Raw genomic sequence first — 19,677 nt, forward strand, 5'->3', positions numbered from 1 at the left:
GATATCGGTAAAGTGGCGATCACGATTCGGTAAAGCCTTCCATGTGCTGTTAAACCCATGAAATTTTTGTATAAGTTTCCCGCTTTATATCAGTACTTGCTATTGATATTTCACTTGGATAAAGATACTCTTCTATAAATTTTGCTAGCTTAATGTCACTCATGAATTTCTGTTACCTCACCAGATTAGTGAAGGTTACCTTCATCTATTCCATATTTTCGCGGGCCCACTTGCACGTAAAAGCACGAACACTCATTGGTTCTCACTGCCTTCTTTAAACTGCTGGACATTCAGTTCGTTACTACGAAAGTGACTTAATCCGTGCACTCTTATTATGCTAAATATGAAACAGTAGAAATATACTTATCTGCAGTTTGTCGATGTCTCCTTCACTGTGTTGGTAGCGAGATCCATCGTGGGTACCACCTCCTTGTCGCATCGTAGCTATATAGGATGTCTGCCTTTTGCCCACACTATGTAATGTTTGTGACGCTCGCAGTCACGCAGAGTGGAGGAACTAGGCGCACTCGCAGAAGCAGCACCGGACAAGTTGTTTCTTCAGCACTTCGCCGTGAACAGTAGGTGCGCGTTGTGATCTGTAAAATCGCCGAAGCTATTGGCAGTCTTACCGGGTGCACGGGAAGATTGCCCACGGAGGAACAGAACTATCCAAGAAATAGTGGCCTTCGTCGAGCCTGATCACTACGTCGCGCACTGCAAGCTCGTTGTACGGGTTTGTTTACACTGGGCCTCTCTGATGCATAGCCGCCATGCTTGCCCGGTGAATGGATGTGATGACGCCACTACAGCGCTCCCTCGTGGTATAATGCGAAGCGTACTAAATTACAAATTAGTCTAAGACGCATTCAGTGCACATCTCGTAAGCTTCAAAATGCTTCTAAACCACGTTAAAGTAACTAATAATATTGTACTAAATGCATTTGTTTTACAACTTGCTTCTGCATGTAATGCACTTGGTGGAACGACAAACAAGTGAAAGAAGGCACGACCATGCACCGACAGTATCATCACGTGAGCCCCAGTTTGTCGACCGCCCAGAAGGCAACGCCCAAGGAATGATAGCCAGCCAGAGTGAATCTAGATAAACCAATGAAACTGGAGGCTTGTCGAAAGATAAACTGTGTCTCGGTACCATTCGTGCTTTTATCTTGGGGTGTCGCCAGAGCTCGTGAAGATCCCGAGTTTCGCCAAACTCGGCGCATCCTGCATAGCACCCCAGTTTGGTGTGAAATTAGAGCCGTCGCTTTGATGGGTGCCGCCATGTTTGTTGACGCAAAGCTTTCTGAGCAGCGTTTGGGGCTCCTGCCAAATCAGTGAAATAGCGTGCCCGACTCAAACTCAAACGCAGTTTGGGTCTCGCGCATGCGCAGCGGCTTCGATGCTATTTCTTTGGGGCCCCAAAGGTTCGAAGCCGCTATTTTAAAACTCTCCGACTCATGATCCGGCGCCGGCGCAGCTGTCAGCTCATCAAACCGCCCTTTCCCGCAGCTGCTCTGCTCTGGGAGGAACTGGGTTCTTGTGTGACCAGACCGCCACCGAAACTTGTGAGCCCATACAAGCTTTGCTTGAAAAGATATGCACATGCTCAAACCGGTGCAACGAATGTGGTCGCTTTATGAATCGCTCTATCTACAACAGGTACCGTCGCACTGATTCCCCCATGGAGCTGTTTTCCCGCGCAAGCCTAGACACATTATCAAGCCGCGTAACTATTCATAGAGTCAACTTCTTATGTCAATTACTACAGAATACATTCAACATGGATCCTGCTACTTACAATAGTTTTAACTTTTCTAGAGAAACGGTTCACAAACATGAATTGACGATAAATTAATACTCTTGTGTTAACAACGTACATTACTCCTCTTCCTTCCCCCGGTCCATACGGGAATGGAATGCCCTGTATAAATTCACAACTTCGCAGGATACTTTAAGAAAGTTCATTGTGCTCACGGCTGCATCAACTGCCAACAATGCAGACTTGATGACCATCTTCAGTATGTTATTGATTTATATCGTTATTTAGTCGATGTGTACTCTTTGTATGTATCTATGAACGAAAGTTTTGCGATGTATATAAACGCTTGGCTTTGATGACCAAAGTTGGCGGCTCTCTTCGGTGTCTCATGTTCCGCACTCGATGCGTCCACTTATGAATGCTTTCATTTCTTGTCCTTTTACACTCGATTGCTATCTTATTTGTTTTTATTGTAATTCGTATTTTCTTCTATATACACCGACTCCTGTAACAGTCTCAAGCTGGAATAACAGTATATCCAAACAAATAAAAAATGATAACCTCTCCCCGACCGAGAGAAAGGGTGTAGGTGAAGCTCGGAATCCGTGACTATTCGTTGTCGTAACGTCTCGGCTTCGCGGTCCCTCATGGCGAGGTTGACACGTCGACGACGAGCCCTTTCTCCAACGAGTTCCCGGCGGCGTTCATGACAGGCCGCATGTTCTTTGGCCGAAAGAGCGCGCCGCCTGCTCCCGCTGCCGTTCCTTCAACGCATCCTGCTCTTCGACACAACGAACCAAACGCGGCCTTCCTATCTCCCTGTCCGGCCGGAACTGCAGGGCCTGCCGGGCCTGAAGCAAACACACGATCACACCCTTTCCCTCTTCCGGTAGGAAGGAATGCCTGTGATTGACTCGAACTTTCAGCTGCATCTACATCTTCATGCATATAGAACCCGGCTTTAAAGGGCGCGTGGGTAGAATTGAAGGTGGTTGAATCGTTCAGCGGTGTGGGCTAGCAACCCGGAGGTCGGTGGTTCGAATGCGCATCTCGACAAAGAAAGTGTATTTTCGCGCAGCTTTGCTTTCTTTCGTACTGATAACAACGAAGGCGCCAAATAAAACAACGGACGAAGGAAGGCGACCCGGGACAACCACGTATGCGTGTCCCGTGTCATCTTCCTTCATCCGTTGTTTTATTTGGCGCCTTCGTTGTAACATGTATAACCAACTCGCCCACCAGCACGTACGTGCTCAGTTCTTTCGTACATAACACCGACACCAACACGAGTGAGGCAATACAAGCTTCGCTTTAAATATATATATATATATATATATATATATATATATATATATATATATATATATATATATATATATATATATATATATATATATATATATATATATATATATATATATATATATCGAGGCAACGTAGTGTTACCGTCGAAACAAGTTATGTCATCATCATCATCAGCCTGGTTACGCCCACTGCAGGGCAACGGCCTCTCCCATACTTCTCCAACAACCCCGGTCATGTACTAAATGTGGCCATGCCGTGCCTGCAAACTTCTTAATCTCATCCGCCCACCTAACTTTCTGCCGCCCCCTGCTACGCTTCCCTTCCCTTGGAATCCAGTCCGTAACCCTTAATGACCATCGGTTATCTTCCCTCCTCATTACATGTCCTGCCCATGCCCATTTCTTTTTCTTGATTTCAACTAAGATGTCATTAACTCGCTCGCGTTTGTTCCCTCACCCAATCTGCTCTTTTCTTATCCCTTAACGTTACACCTATCATTCTTTCCATAGCTCGTTGCGTCGTCCTCAATTTGAGTAGACCCCTTTTCGTAAGCCTCCAGGTTTCTGCCCCGTAGGTGAGTACTGGTAAGACACAGCTATTATATACTTTTCTCTTGAGGGATAATGGCAACCTGCTGTTCATGATCGGAGAATGCCTGCCAAATGCACCCCAGCCCATTCTTATTCTTCTGATTATCTCCGTCTCATGATCCGGATCCGCCGTCACTACCTGCCCTAAGTAGATGTATTCCCTTACGACTTCCAGTGCCTCGCTGCAGGCACGTACCCAGGGGGGGGGGGCCGCCCCCCCCCCCCCGAAATCAAGTGGCATACACCCCCCCCCCCCTCCCCGCCCACGCCACCACTCCTCACGCATTCCTAAAGCACCGCCAGATCAATGTTGAGACTTGGCAGCTGTTCATCGGTCAGCATTATGCTGCCTTTTTCACTCCTTTCAGATGGCGGTAGTTATCGGCATCTCTCGTAATGTGAAGGACAGTTTTCTCATAGATTCGGCACCCACGCGATTAAGTCGAGATGCGTTCAGTTGTCACCATCCATTTAACCGTCACGCGCATAGCTGTTGCTTTTGTTAGTTCAACCTTCTTTGTTTAAGCTGGTCCGGGGACCAGGAGAGGGATGCGGCTGTTACTCAGCTGGTCTTTACTCTCATGGAACGAGTTGCGGCCGGAGAAAACGCCAATTGCCTTTTACTTATCCCTTTGCTTCATTATTTCCTTGAGTTACGGCTCGCCGCGACGCTGGCAGATGCCCGGAACCATATACACGTGATACGGGTTAGATAAGGTGGGAAATAAAATAATGTGAAAGAGCGTCCATCATGAAACCCTGCAATAACCCTTAAACCCATAAGCAAGATGACTGTCGCCCGTTACCTCGTCTGTTTTTCCCTAATTGTATAGCACTTGTCGTGCAAAATTGGCAACTGGAAACAAAAATCGCAAGGATTTGAGAAATTAAGCGATCTACTAAGGGAGAGAGCCAAGGCAACAACCAAACTGCAAGCAAAAGGGAATAATAAAAAAGTTAACCGTTGTTTATGAGAATATTTATGGATCAACATCTTTTTATTTAAAAAGGAAGTAGAGAAAACGCCGCCGGAAGTGGAGAACAATTACTTGTTTTGAATGACGCTTCTACAGTTATCGGTCGAACCACCTCGCGTAGCCACTTCTCTGCTGTGCTTAAGTGGGTGTTTTTCTAACCTTTCGCGGTGAGCGCAGTACGTCTAGAATCGCAGAGGCCTGCGCTCTACGCGGTTGTATGGGACTGGCGGCCGCACAGCGTTACGAAACTTGCGGAGCTGTCAAAACTGATTAACAAGGCGAAAATAACTGATATTCGAAGCTATAACATGAGAAAGACTGAAGAAGCCGTAAAAAATGAACGCAGCCTGAAATCAGTAAAAAAGAAAGCTGGCATAGGACAAACCATGATGTGTGCACAAAAAGATAAGAAGGATAATATCATCAGCAATCTCGAAGATATAGTAAAAGCAGCGGAAAAATTCTAATCTGACCTGTATACAGTACCCAGAGGAGTCACGATACCTCACTAATAAGCAGTAATGAACAGGACACAGAAACACTCCTATAACTAGCGATGAGGTCAGAAGGGCCCTGAAATACATGAAACGATGAAGAGCGGGAGGAGAAGGTGGAATAACAGTCGTTTTAATCAATGATGGAGGAGACATAATGCTTGGAAAACTGGCGGCTCTTTATACGAAGTGTTTATCGACTGCAAGGGTCCCAGAAAACTGGAAAAATGCAGATATTATACTAATCCCCAAAAAAGGAGACGTTGAAGAATTGAAAAATTATGGGACCATTAGCTTGCTCCCAGTATTATATAAAATATTTACCAAAATAATCTCCAATCTCCTTACAATGGATCACATCCATGTCATCAATCAGGTTATCGCGAAATCTGCACAGTACAATAAGCCCCTCTATGTGGCTTATATAGATTACGAAAAGGCATTTGATTCGGTAGAGATACCAGCAATCGTAGAGGCACTACGTAATCAAGGAGTACAGAACACTTACATAAAAAGCTTGGAAAATATTGCTACATGAGTGTGATATTTGTTTGAACGACGCGCGTAGGTGCCATAACACCAGAAAAGAGGAGGAAGAACGAACTGGGCTCGCGCTGTGAATCTAACTGGTCAGCGCTGCAACCGTTGTTGTAAATATAATCTGTAAATAGTGTCTTGTCTTACTGAATCGTCCTTCGCGTAAGAATATCTACAGAGGTTCTACAGCTACCTTAATTCTACACAAGAAAAGCAGGGAAATACCTATAGAGAAAGGGGTCAGACAGGGAGACAAAATGTCTCCAAACTATTCACTGCGTGCTTAGAAGAATTCCAGCTATTAAACTGGGAAGGCTTAGGCATAAAGATCGACGGCAAATATCTCAGCAACCTTCGGTTTGCCGATGACATTGTTCTATTCAACAACAATGCAGACGAGTTACAAGAAATGATTGGAGACCTTAACAGAGAGAGTCTAAGAGTGGGGTTGAATATTAGTATGCAGAAGATGAAGATAATGATAAATAGCCGGGCAAAGGAACAAGAGATCAGGATCGCCAGTCGGCCACTAGAGACTGTGAAGGGGTAGGTTTACCTAGGTCAATTAATCACAGGGAACCCTGATCATGAGAAGGAAATTCACGCAAGAATAAAAATAGGTTGGATCGCATACGGCAGACATTACCAGCTCCTGACCGGAAGCTTACCATTATTAATGAAAATTAAGGTGTGCAATCAGTGCATTTTGCCAGTGCTGACATATGGGGCAGAGACTTGAGAGCAAGTTAAGGACCGCGCAAAGAGCGATCGAACGAAGATTGCTAGGCATGACGTTAAGAGAGAAAGAGAGCGGTTTGGATCAGAGAGCGAACGGGTATAGACGATATTCTAATTGGCATCAAGAGGAAAAAATGTAGCTAGGCAGGTCATGTAATGCGCGGTTAGACAATTGTTGGACCATTAGGGTTACAGAATGGGTACCAAGAGAAGGGAAACGCTATCGAGGACGACAAAACACTAGGTGGAGCGATGAAATTAGGAAATTCGCGGGCGCTAGTTGGAATCGGTTGGCGCAGGACAGGGGTAATTGGAGATCACTGGGAGAGGCCTTCGTCCTGCAGTGGACATAAAACAGGCTGATGATGATGATGATGATGATGGTGGTGGTGATGATGATGATGATGATGATGATGATGATGATGATGATGATGATGATGATGGATGTGGTGGGCCCCCCCCCCCGAAAAAAAATCCTGGGTACGTGCCTGCCTCGCTGCCTATTGTAAATTGCTGTTCTCTTCCGAGACTGTTAAGCATTACTTTAGTTTTCTGCAGATTAATTTTTAGACCCACTCTTCTGCTTTGCCTCTCCAGGTCAGTGAGCATGCATTGCAATTGGTTGGAGTCCCCTGAGTTACTAAGCAAGGCAATATCATCAGCGAATCGCAAGTTACTAAGGTATTCTCCATTAACTTTTATCCCCAACTCTTCCTAATCCAGGTCTCTGAATACCTCCTGTAAACACGCTGTGAATAGCATTGGAGATATCGTATCTCCCTGCCTGACGCCTTTCTTTATTGGGGTTTTGTTGCTTGCTTTATGGAGGACTACGGTGGCTGTGCAGCCGCTATAGATATCTTTCAGTATTTTTACATACGGCTCGTCTACACCCTGATTCCGTAATGCCTCCATGACTGCTGAGGTTTCGACAGAATCAAACGCTTTCTCGTAATCAATGAAGGCTATATATAAGGGTTGGTTATATTCCGCACATTTCTCTATCACCTGATTGATATTGTGAATATGATCTATTGTTGAGTAGCCTTTACGGAATCCTGCCTGGTCCTTTGCTTGACAGAAGTCTAAGGTGTTCTTGATTCTATTTGCGATTACCTTAGTAAATAGTTTGTAGGCAACGGACAGTAAGCTGATCGGTCTATAATTTTTCAAGTCTTTGGCGTCCCCTTTCTTATGGATTAGGATTATGGTAGCGTTCTTCCAAGATTCCGGTACGCTCGAGGTCATGAGGCATTGCGTATACAGGGTGGCCAGTTTCTCTAGAACAATCTGTCCACCATCCTTCAACAAATCTGCTGTTACCTGATCCTCTCCAGCTGCCTTCCCCCTTTGCATATCTCCCAAGGCTTTCTTTACTTCTTCCGGCGTTACTTTTGGGATTTCGAATTCGTCTAGACTATTTTCTCTTCCATGATTGTCGTGGGTGTCACTGGTACTGTATAAATCTCTATAGAACTCCTGAGCCACTTGAACTATCTCATCCATATTAGTAATGATATTGCCGGCTTTGTCTCTTAACGCATTCTTGCCAATTTCTAGTTTTTTCTTCGCTGATTTTAGGCTTGCTCCGTTCCTGAGAGCATGTTCAATTCTATGCATATTATACTTCCTTATGTCAGCTGTCTTACAGGCTTGTTGATTAACTTCGAAAGTTCTGCAAGTTCTTTTCTAGCTGTAGGGTTAGATGCTTTCATACGTTGGCGTTTCTTGATCAGATCTTTCGTCTCCTGCGATAGTTTACTGGTATCCTGCCTAACGGAGTTAGGACCGACTTCCATTGCACACTCCTTAATGATGCCCCCAAGATGGTCGTTCATTGCTTCAACACTAAGGTCCTCTTCCTGAGTTAAAGCCGAATACCTGTTCTGTAGCTTGATCTGGAATTCCTCTATTTTCCCTCTTACCGCTAACTCATTAATCGGCTTCTTATGTGCCAGTTTCTTCCGTTCCCTCCTCAGGTCTAGGCTAATTCGAGTTCTTACCATCCTGTGGTCACTGCAGCGCACCTTGCCGAGCACGTCCACATCTTGTATGATGCCAGGGTTAGCGCAGAGTATGAAGTCTATTTCATTTCTAGTCTCGCCGTTCGGGCTCCTCCACGTCCACTTTCGCCTATCCCGCTTGCGGAAGAAGGTATTCATTATCCTCATATTATTCTGTTCCGCAAACGCTACTAATAACTCTCCCCTGCTATTCCTAGTGCCTATGCCATATTCCCCCACTGCCTTGTCTCCAGCCTGCTTCTTGCCTACCTTGGCATTAAAGTCGCCCATTTGTATAGTGTGTTTAGTTTTCCCTCTACCCATCGCTGATTCCACGTCTTCATAGAAGCTTTCGACTTCCTGGTCATCATGACTGGATGTAGGGGCGTAGACCTGTACAATCTTCATTTTGTACCTCTTATTAAGTTTCACAACAAGACCTGCCACCCTCTCGTTAATGCTATAGAATTCCTGTATGTTACCAGCTATATTCTTATTAATCAGGAATCCGACTCCCAGTTCTCTTCTTTCCGCTAAGCCCCGGTAGCACAGGACGTGCCCACTTTTTAGCACTGTATATGCTTCCTTTGGCCTCCTAACTTCACTGAGCCCTATTATATCCCATTTCCTGCCCTCTAATTCGTCCAATGCAATTGGAGCAAGCAATGCAAGCAATTCAAGCAGTCAAGCAATCAATCAATCAAGCAATCAAGCAATGCAAGCAATGTAAGCAATCCTCCATTGCAAGCAATTCCTCTAATGCAGCGGCGCTTCTCCTTAGCGCTTCCATAAGAACACTCGGCGCCATCTAGTGGCACTGCCAAGAAATCCGCACGGGGCCTCCGAGACGAGAAACATGGTTCGGTGGTTCCTGCCAACGCTGGGAATTGTTTCCTCATTTGGCCGCGCAATCAGGGGCACATGCTCAGTGACCCAACTTAGTCCGATGGTTGGCCTTGAACCCTTTTAACCCAGCACCGCAGCTCGATGCAAGCCCATTCGACTACTCACTGCCCGGTGACCCAGGTAGGCGTGTAAACGGGTACACACAAACACACATAAGCAGACACATTCATACATACATGCATATCTCCCGAAAGTGCGTGAGGCACCCAAATAATGCGAACGCACTAAAACTGAAAAATGCCTGGTAGTAATTAACCAAATAACCAAATAACTGGAGTCATTAAGTACGCTACCACCACGCTTAGGCGGACGACATCTAAGGAAAAAAATAGCCATACAGTGAACAGCGTTATAGATTTCTTGCAAAGGCTCTCCGACAAAAAATTATTTATATTTCGTCGATCACATAAAATGATGCCTGTGACGATCAAAATCTATCCTGTTGTTTTGTCGCCATGCGGCTGGTCACATTATTCTAGTTGGTCTAACATATGCTTAAAATGTATTTCCCGTAATATTTCCTTGGGAGGAAGAGGGGAGAGGGGGGGGGGCAAATAGAAACCTACCGCTGCCAGTAATTTATGCTGCTACACAGCTTGCATTATGAACTGGATTTCCTTGCGCTCGAGCATAACCGACACTTATGATATAGTAAAGTCGATACTATGGCAACTATACTGACCAGTGCAGTACCATGAGCAGCCATGCAACCTTCACTGGAAATAGTGATGAACAGATACAAATGCTCCTTCTTTAACTAGCGATGATGTATTGCAAGTTCGAATGGCCTTGGAAGACATGTTCCAAGGAAAAGCGGCAGGAAAAGATGGAATAACAGCCGATTAAGGGCAGATAACTGGCGGACCATTCGAGTTATAGAATGCATTCCATGAACTGTTGGAGGCCAACCAGATTAAGAAAAGGGCCTGTGTTAGACTGTTAGTCTCTGAATATTTACAGAAATTGAAACATGTTTTAGACAGGCATTCTATACTGTTTAATCTTGCGATTCTCTTACTATGCATCTTCTGTGTTCTTGCGCGTGCGCGTTCACATGTTTAAGTGCCCCCTTTTTTCTTCCCTCCCTCCAGATGGCTATATATTCCGCCACTTTCAACCTCAATAAATAGTTGCAAGTAAGGCATTGTCCTGTTATTGTTTGTTTCTTCATTGGTGTGCTGTTTTCGTTGGCGCTGCATCTTTTGAAAGTTATGAACCAACAAGCCCCACAACGTGTTCTACGGCAATTTAATCAAAGACGGAAGATATATTTGCTCCAAAAGGTTGCGGGCCCTATGTGATGCCTCATGACTTCAAGTGCACCAGAGAGCTGGAGGAATGCCAACATTATAATAACCCGTAAGAAGGGAGACGCAAAATAATTGAATAATTACAGGTCCAATAGCTTGCTTTCACAGTTCTATAGAATATTCACCTAGAGAATAAACTTGGTTAAGACACGTTGGCGGGCTACTTGGCTTAAATCCATGATAGAGTGAGTCAGCACAACTGAATTAGACGTAAAAAGAAACAGGTGCACAGAGACAGCGCTACTTTCAACTGTGGTGCTGTCTCTGTGCATCTGTTTCTTTCTACGTCCGCGTTCATTCGCGCTTACCCGCTCTATCACTTCGATAACTTCCAATATAATCAGGACAACACTCGACTTCAATCAATCCCCGACTTCCAGAAGGGATATTCTTCAACGAATCACCTCCATGTCATCGGTCATGTAATTCAGAAACCTGCGGAGTACAATCAACATCTCTATGTGCCTTTCATAGGTTATGAAAGCGCAAAGAGCAATGGAACTAAAAATGTTAGGCGTAACGTTAGGAGACAGCTACATTGTGGTGTGGATAAGAGGAGAGAGCCAGCGGGGATAGCCGATATTCTAGTTGACATTAAGAGAAAGAATGGAGCTGGGCAGGCCATGTAATGTGCACTGCAGGCAACCGGTGATCATTCGCGTTACTGAATGCATAGCAAGGAAAGGGAAGCGCAGTCGACGATGGCAGAAAATTACGTGGGGTGGTGAAATGAGGAAACTTGCAGGCAATTCGGTTGGAATCAGCCAGCGCAAGACAGGGGTAATTGGAGATCGCTGGGAGAGGCCTTCGTGCTGCAGGTACATAAAAGTAGGCTGACTATTATTATTATTATTATTATTATTATTATTATTATTATTATTATTATTATTATTATTATTATTATTATTATTATTATTATTATTATTATTATTATTATTATTATTAAACTTGTTTCTTTTCGCTCCTCACTTAAGACTACTGTTATTAACATGCCTCTCTACTTGCATGAGTCAGACTATGTTCATTGTAAATGCGCACCTATTCCATACGTGGATTTTGTGAAATATCTCGGAATCTATTTCGACAGTAATTTATCGTGGCAACATCACTTATCACTTATTTGTTCCAAACTGAGGTCAGTAGCCTGGCTGTTATTTAATATCAAAAGTATTGCACCCTCGTCTGTACAAAAGAATATAGCACAGGCACTAGGTTACAGTGTGTTAAGGTATGGCATTACTGTCTTTGGCTTTTGTTCGGATCGTTTGAGATGCAGGGTTGACCGGATTATAAAAAACATTCTTAAAAACGTTGCGTACAATTCCCCAATAGTAACATCTGCAAACATCTTCCGTGAACTTGGGCTACCAAACTTCCATTCATTACTTATAGAAACAGTTGTCGTTAAACATTTCTGGAATTCCGCTTTCAAACAAAAACGTGCCGCCGCAAGGGAGCTTAGAAAACATGTCCGTTATGTAGTTCCGCGTTCAGCCACAAGGTATGGCGCAGCCAGACGCTGTGTTTATGTGCCTGACATATTTAACAAATTACCAGAAGAGATATTTAACGCGACATCAAAAAGAACGCTCAAACACATCTTAAAGCAGCTAGAGTAAAATTACCCTCTTGTACATCTTTTTTTTTGGATGGCAATATTTACCTCTTCACTTTTGGTTATATGTCGATAACCAAATGTTATCTTGTTCTTTTTAATTTTTTGCCTTTCATTTTTTTATTCTTCCTTTTTATTCATCTCTCATCCATTTTTGTACATTTTTTGCCTTGTCTATCATATTCATTGGCACGGTCCTACAAGCCAACTAAGGCTTAGACCGGCCTGCTTGTGTTGTTTTGTATATTGTGTGGCAATAAACAACATTATTATTATTATTATTATTATTATTATTATTATTATTATTATTATTATTATTATTATTATTATTATTATTATTATTATTATTATTATTATTATTATTATTATTATTATTATTATTATTATTATTATTATTATTATTATAACCGGCGCCTGCTGATGCCGTCATGAAGGGCTATAAGACATGTTTCCACAGCTTGCCTCGTCTGCCCTCACTGGTGTGACGAAACAAAATGGTAGTATAAGAGAAAATGAGGTTGCAACCATATATTTCGCAGTGGGACGGCAAGTGGCCCCACGGGGATTTGAGCGGGTATTTTTCTTTCCCTCGAGCTCCTATCAACACAACTCCCCGTTTGTTCAATACACACTGCTCCACAAGATAAAGGTAGCCTATATAACACGCCAGATTTATTTATTTATTTATTTAGGTATTTATTTAGTTATTTATTTTTATTTATAGATACTGCAATCCGTTTGAGGGATTTTAGCAGGGTGGGAAGTACAATCTAGAGTAGCACAAAATGAAAATGTTCTGGCAGGTACACAACATTTAGCAAGAACATCATCAAATATGGAAGAAAAATACAAGTAGCAGCGCAGAATTGCACAAGTTTCAGTGTTACAGGTTATACTATATCTAACGCTTGAAAAGAAATGCAAGAAAATAAAAAAAATATTTAGTGGGTCGTTAGAGACACAATACAAATATTTCAGATGTAATTGTAGGATGTAGTCAAATTGAAAACAATATCCACGTTAATAGTAAACATAGGAAAAACCTGAAGCTCAGTGAGCTGTTAAAGACAAGAGGCAAACATTTCAAGAGATGGTTGTAGAACATCTAAAATCCGACTGTTCCACTCTGTGATAGTCCTCGAAAAAAAACTGAATTTTTAAAACAATTATTGCGCGATTGAAAGGGTGCAACAGTGAGATTGGACGTTGCTTTGTGGCATAACCTGAAGAGAAAGACAATCGTTTATGCAGGGTCATTCTAATAATTTCATTCCCTGCATAAACGATTGTCTTTCTCTTCAGATTATGCCACTAAGCAACATCCAATCTCACTGTTGCACCCTTTCGATCGCGTAATAATTGTTTTAAAAATTCTCTTCGCGCACTGACCCTGTCGGTTGCATGATGACAGCGGTCGATAGTCGCTCTCCCCCTCTACTTGCGTTGAAGACAACGTTGCGCGGAATGCCGAGGAGAACAGCACAGCAGATTTTTCCTGAAGAAATTTAGATGGAAGTTTGGTGGTGCGCCTATTCAGCCGAACTCCTGCATAATTATTTTGTTATTCCCACATATATGCTAGCCTTTTGACCACGAGTGGTTAAGTGGGTTTGTCACGGTACAAACGCGACATTCTATTGTTACCCTTCAACCCGGGGGCTAAGGGCTAATAGATGCAGCATTCTTCGCGGTAGCAGGGTCGTAGTGAAAAACCTAAGAGGAAACTTTAGCTGGATGGCAACTCCGACTTCCCTGTTGAAATACATGTAAAACCAAGAGGTGCTCTTGCGAGATAACCACGTGCACGATTCGAATGAAATTTGTAGCAGTTCAGAAAGAAAGTTGAATTCTAGCGACTCCAGCAAGCAGAATTTTCGTTTAGGGGGATCTTCTTTTTTTAATTTCTGAAAAACTTTAACTAAAAAAAGATGAAACACGAAGTTTAGAAACCCGTAACACTGCATCAAAAAACAGATACCGCTGCTCTGTAAACTGCATCTATCAGAGAGTCTGAAGTGGAAAACTGTAGTTTATGAAATAAGAGCTTACATGAAATTCTTACTGTTGAGGATACTGCAATAGTCCTACTCACAAATTGGTGGTATAATGAGGAGCTGGTTATGATACGTTAGTTTTCTCCGCTTTAGGTGCAATATTCGATCCAGTTTACAAAATTCTGATATAGTTATATATTACACAGTTACTGCGTTCAGAAGTTGCTACAGGCAGTTTTTTTTCTTCTTTTTAAGTGGTACGAGCATCGAGTGACACTCTTGTTTCTTGCGCAGCGCTTCCGGTTGACCTCCTGAGACGACCGGGGAGGAAGAACAAAATAAATCACAAGAAGTAGAAAAATTTAGTACAGTAAGAAATTCATGGGTTTCATTATATACGTAATATGAGAGCATAAGTTAAGTTACAAGATGAGTTACGGAAGTATCTGGGATAATTAAAATAAATTAAAAATCACTGATTGCCTTGCACCAAAGCACAGCAATCGTAGACTTTAGAGATCCGCCACATCAGCCCGATTTTCGCGAAATTCCTGGAAACCAGGAAGTAGAAAGCGGAAGCAATGAAGTCACTAATGACATCCCACACAAGAAGGGGGCACGATATGGGCGACTAAATAATGGAAAACAGTTGCCCCCGAGTTTGGTTCGTGCGTTTCGTTGGCCTAACGTTAACCGAAAGAACACCAACGCTGAGGTGCAAGTGCCGCCAAGACACCCCTAAGTCAAAGATTAAAGTCATCTACCATTTTCTTCTGTTTTTATTTTTGTGATCTTTCAATTTTCTTTTTTTTTTCGATATAGGGCAAATAATTGCCAGCTATACCAAAGTTTAGTGGTGCGCTTTAACTCCTTGGACGGTGTCCCCACCCGTACGCGGTTGCGGCATGTTTGGCATGGCGCGGTGCCACTGCTGTTTTCGGCCGAAGGAACGAGCGCCCCCGCGTGTAGCCACCGGGCGCCTCGACCGACCACAACACCGGCGTCATCGTGAGTGCAGCCATCGGCACCACAGGCGCCGTAGAGTAACGTCCGCTGTCAGGCCAACCGTAGAAACGGTTTTGGGCGCAAAATAAGGCATGGCCTAAGAGTACACAAACAAGCGCAGGAAGCGAACGAGCGAGTTCCAGTGGCAGTGGCATTGGCTACCATTCCTTATGCACGAAGAGATAGGTGGCTCAACTCGCAAGGCTCCCGGTTTCTCGGGTCAGATGGCCGAGGGGCTAACAAGTGGGTCAAAACTCGGTGTTCTGCCAACGATTCTTGCCCGTGAGCTCCTGTCCTTCGACAGATGTCTGGCCAACAGGGCGAAGGCAGAAGACCGGGAAAGCTGCTTTCTCGACGGTGCCGGCAGCTTGGTGAGGATGGTTCCAAAAATACAGCCCGGAACACTCAGTTCAAGTTCAGCGCTGGTCCTGTTTGTATGCGCCCCTTCTCCAATCAATCGCGCATGAAAGTCCTAATAACCAACCTGCCCGTATTCCTGCATTACGTGATGCTTTAGCTTTAGCTTTCTGCTTTAGCTCGATTGATAGCAAAGAGATTTATTATTGTCCTCAGGGGAGCTCTTTCAGGCTGTGAGGTCACGTAATAAAAAAAAATGAGGAAATGTCCTTTGAAAACAATGCCGAGAATCCCACGGAAAATGTTTTAACAATTCTGAAATTTTATCTCGGGATAACCGTTGTTTCCATCGGAGTCGAGCACTCTTTGCCGTAGGAAAGCAGATGCATCTGTTCCTGCGTGGCCCCAATTTTATGGAGTGTTTTCTTTCCTTACTTTGACCACAACATAGAAACCGCTTTGTGTAACAGGGCCAAGTATGTAGATGGTTTCTCTTAGCTGTGTTGGGGAAGCAACATGGCAAGCCCTGCATTGAATGCGTTACTGGTGTGGTGAACAGGAAGACGAAGAAGGCGCTCTTGTGACGGCTGTGCGCGCGATCAGCGTTCGTCTACTGCCAGGGCAACTAGACTGTGCCTAGTGCCTTATAATAAATCATCATATTACATTTGGTGCAGGTGCTGCACTCCCCAACCTGACCCTGGAACTTCGCAGCCGAACTTTAACATCTGCTCCAGCCGCTACTATGAACGACGCTCCCAACAATCCGCTTGGTGCATCTGCCGCTCCTGTCATGTGCGGCGCCATGCAACGGCAGCGGGACCCTCCTGTTTTTAGCGGATCAGGTGAGACTGACGTACAAGATTGGCTCTCTACCTACAAGCGCGTCAGTGAAGACAACAAGTGGGATGACCCGATGAAGCTGCGTAGCGTCATCTTCTATCTTGCTGACGTTGCGAACCTCTGGTTCCACAATCATGAATGGGAACTGCAAACCTGGTCCGCTTTCAAAACTGCATTCGCGGAAGTCTTCGGTCGCCCAGCCTTGCGAAAACTCCGTGCTGAACAGCGCCTACGCCAGCGCGCTCAACAGCCCGGCGAGAATTATACTAGTTACATAGAGGATGTCGTTGATATTTGCGCCCGCGTCGATTCCACCATGACTGAAGAGGACAAGGTGAAGCACATCCTCAAGGGCATCGAGGACGACGCATTTCAAATGCTCCTGGCGCGGAACCCTACTTCTGTAGCAGCTGTCGTCACTCTTTGCCAGAGCTTCGATGAGCTGCGTCGACAAAGGGTCCTTGCGCGCAGCGCTCTCGCACCTGGCGACTCTCTCTCGGGCCTCACGCTTCGCTCAAACACCACGCCAATAGCATCGCTCTCTGTTGAGATTAAGGATTTCATTCGTGAGGAGGTGGCGCCCCAATTGTCTATGCTGCCTCTCAACGATAGACCTCCCCAGCCTGACACATCTCTGGCTGCTCCCATTAGGCGGGCCATTCGCGAGGAACTTACTGGGTCTTTACTTTTCGCCCAACCCTGCCCTCCCGTGGCTGCACCCCTGACCTATGCCGAAATCGCCGCGCGACCTGCGCCGCCGACGTTCTCGTTTCCGGCGCCAAAGCGACTTCGAGCTGCACCTCCTCTCGCATCGCCTCCCATTTCGTCTCGACGCTCAGTTCGGACCCCTTGGCGGACACGCGACAACCGACCCATATGCTTCGCTTGCGGTGTCACCGGCCACGTTGCGCGCTTCTGCCATCGTCGCATGCCACCTGCTAACGCTACTGTCGCACCGCCTGGATATGCCTATTCCCACGATACTACCGGGCATGCGATGCTTCCCGACCACGAGTTTTCGCTGCCTCCTCGACGCCCTGTCGGCACCCATCGTTCGCCATCACCATGTCGTCGCTCACTTTCCACCTTACGTCGCCGCCACTCACCTAGTGAGGGAAACTGGTTGCTGCAGTTCCGGAGGCACGAACTGCAAGCTTCGCGACTTCTACAAGGCCTGCACATTCGCCACGCAATTCATTGGACGTTTTGGTCGAAAGAACCGCCGCAATTGCGCTTATTGATACTGGAGAGCTGCAGTTTCTGTTATCGACGAAAAGCATTGTCGCAGCCTCCACGAGGTCACAACGCCGTTGTCTGGTATGCTTCTAAGCACCGCGACTGCGCAGCATATAGCCCCGCTTGCTCAATGTACTGCAAGGGTGTTCATCGACGGCATTGTCTATGTTGTTGAATTTCTCGTGTTGTCATCATGTTCACATGACATTATTCTCGGCTGGGACTTCTTGTCTCACCATCGTGCCATCATCGACTGTGCCCAGGCTGAAGTGGCGCTTTTCCCGCTTGCCGATGCGCCGCTGCCTGACCCCTCTGAAAAGAAAGCCTCCAAGCTCACTATTGTGTCCGATACGGACATCCCACCCGACATGTGTGTGCTTGTGCCCGTCTCTTGCTTTAGCGCGCCAGACGCTACAGTACTTTTTACACCGTCGCCTATTTTTCTACGTCGCAGGCCCTACTTCTCCCATTTGCCATCCTCACCACTCTGTTTGGATTATCCTCAATGCTTGTGTGTAACCCGTCTCATTACCCTGTGACGTTACTGCGAGGCGAATCATTAGGTCGTGTTCAGCCCCCTGACCCGCTACACATTCTCGATGCTTCCGACGACATGGCCTGTTATGAACTCGACGCCCTCACTTCTCCCGTGCTGTGCACGTCATCATCATCATTGTCGTCGTCGTCGTCAGATGTTCTTTAATCTGTCGTAAACGCCGATCTGCCGCCTTCGTATCACCAGCAAGTTCTCGCGCTTCTTCAGAATTTCCGCTCGTCGTTTGACTGTGAACATCTATCTCTGGGGCGTACGGCAACCGTCACTCACAGCGTACACACTGGTCCCCATCCTCCTTTACGCAAGCGACCATACCGCGTGTCGGCAGCCGAGCGACAGAACAATAACGAGCAGGTCGACGACATGCTGCACCGTGGCGTCATTCGCCCTTCCCACAGTCCTTGGGCGTCTACTGTAGTATTAGTACGCAAGAAGGACGGGTCAATACGCTTCTGTGTGGATTACCGTCGACTCAATACGATCACTCGTAAAGATGTCTATCCGCTGCCTCGGATAGATGACGGCCTCGACCCCTTGCAAGGCGCGGAGTACTTCTCATCTTTGGATCTTCGCTCCGGCTATTGGCAAGTGCCGATGGCAGGTGATGGCTGTGAGAAGACAGCTTTCAACACGCCCGATGGCTTGTACGAACTCACCGTAATGCGATTCGGGCTCTGTAACGCGCCCGCTACTTTCGAGCGTATGATGGAGACCATCCTTCGCAACTACAAGTGGAAAACATGTCTGTGCTACCTTGATGAGATCGTGGTGTTTTCGCCAGATTTCGCGACGCATCTCGATCGCTTGCGTGAGATATTGACCTGCCTCAGCTCTGCTGGCCTCCAACTTAACATCAAAAAGTGCCGTTTTGCTGCTCGCAAGTTAACAATATTGGGTCACGTTGTATCGAAGGACGGTGTGCTTCCTGACCCAGCCAAGCTTCGCGCGGTCGCAGAGTTTCCGATGCCCATTACTCTTAAGGCGCTCCGCAGCTTTATAGGGCTCTGCTCTTACTTTCGGCGTTTTGTGCGCAATTTTGCGACTATCATCGCACCACTGGCCAATTTGCTTACCGCTACCAACGGCATCTCCACGTGGTCAACTTCCTGTGACGAAGCCTTGCAGCAACTACGTCGCCTACTTACTTCGCCACCGATTCTTCGACACTACGATCCGACAGCGCCTACAGAGGTACATACGGACGCCAGCGGCATCGGACTTGTGCAGTCCTTGCACGACGGAAAGACGGCTATGACGAGTACGTCGTCGCGTATGCGAGCCGCACTTTAAAGAAGGCAGAAGCCAACTACTAAGTAACAAAAAAGGAGTGCTTGGCCATTATTTTGGCGCTCGTCAAATTTCGTCCATACCTACATGGTCGCCCTTTTGACATTGTCACCGGAAAATGCCGTTCACTTTGCTGGCTGTCCTCGTTGAAGGATCCGTCAGGTC

This window comes from Dermacentor albipictus, chromosome 4 (genome assembly GCF_038994185.2).
Source record: "Dermacentor albipictus isolate Rhodes 1998 colony chromosome 4, USDA_Dalb.pri_finalv2, whole genome shotgun sequence".
Classification (NCBI taxonomy): Eukaryota; Metazoa; Arthropoda; class Arachnida; order Ixodida; family Ixodidae; genus Dermacentor; species Dermacentor albipictus.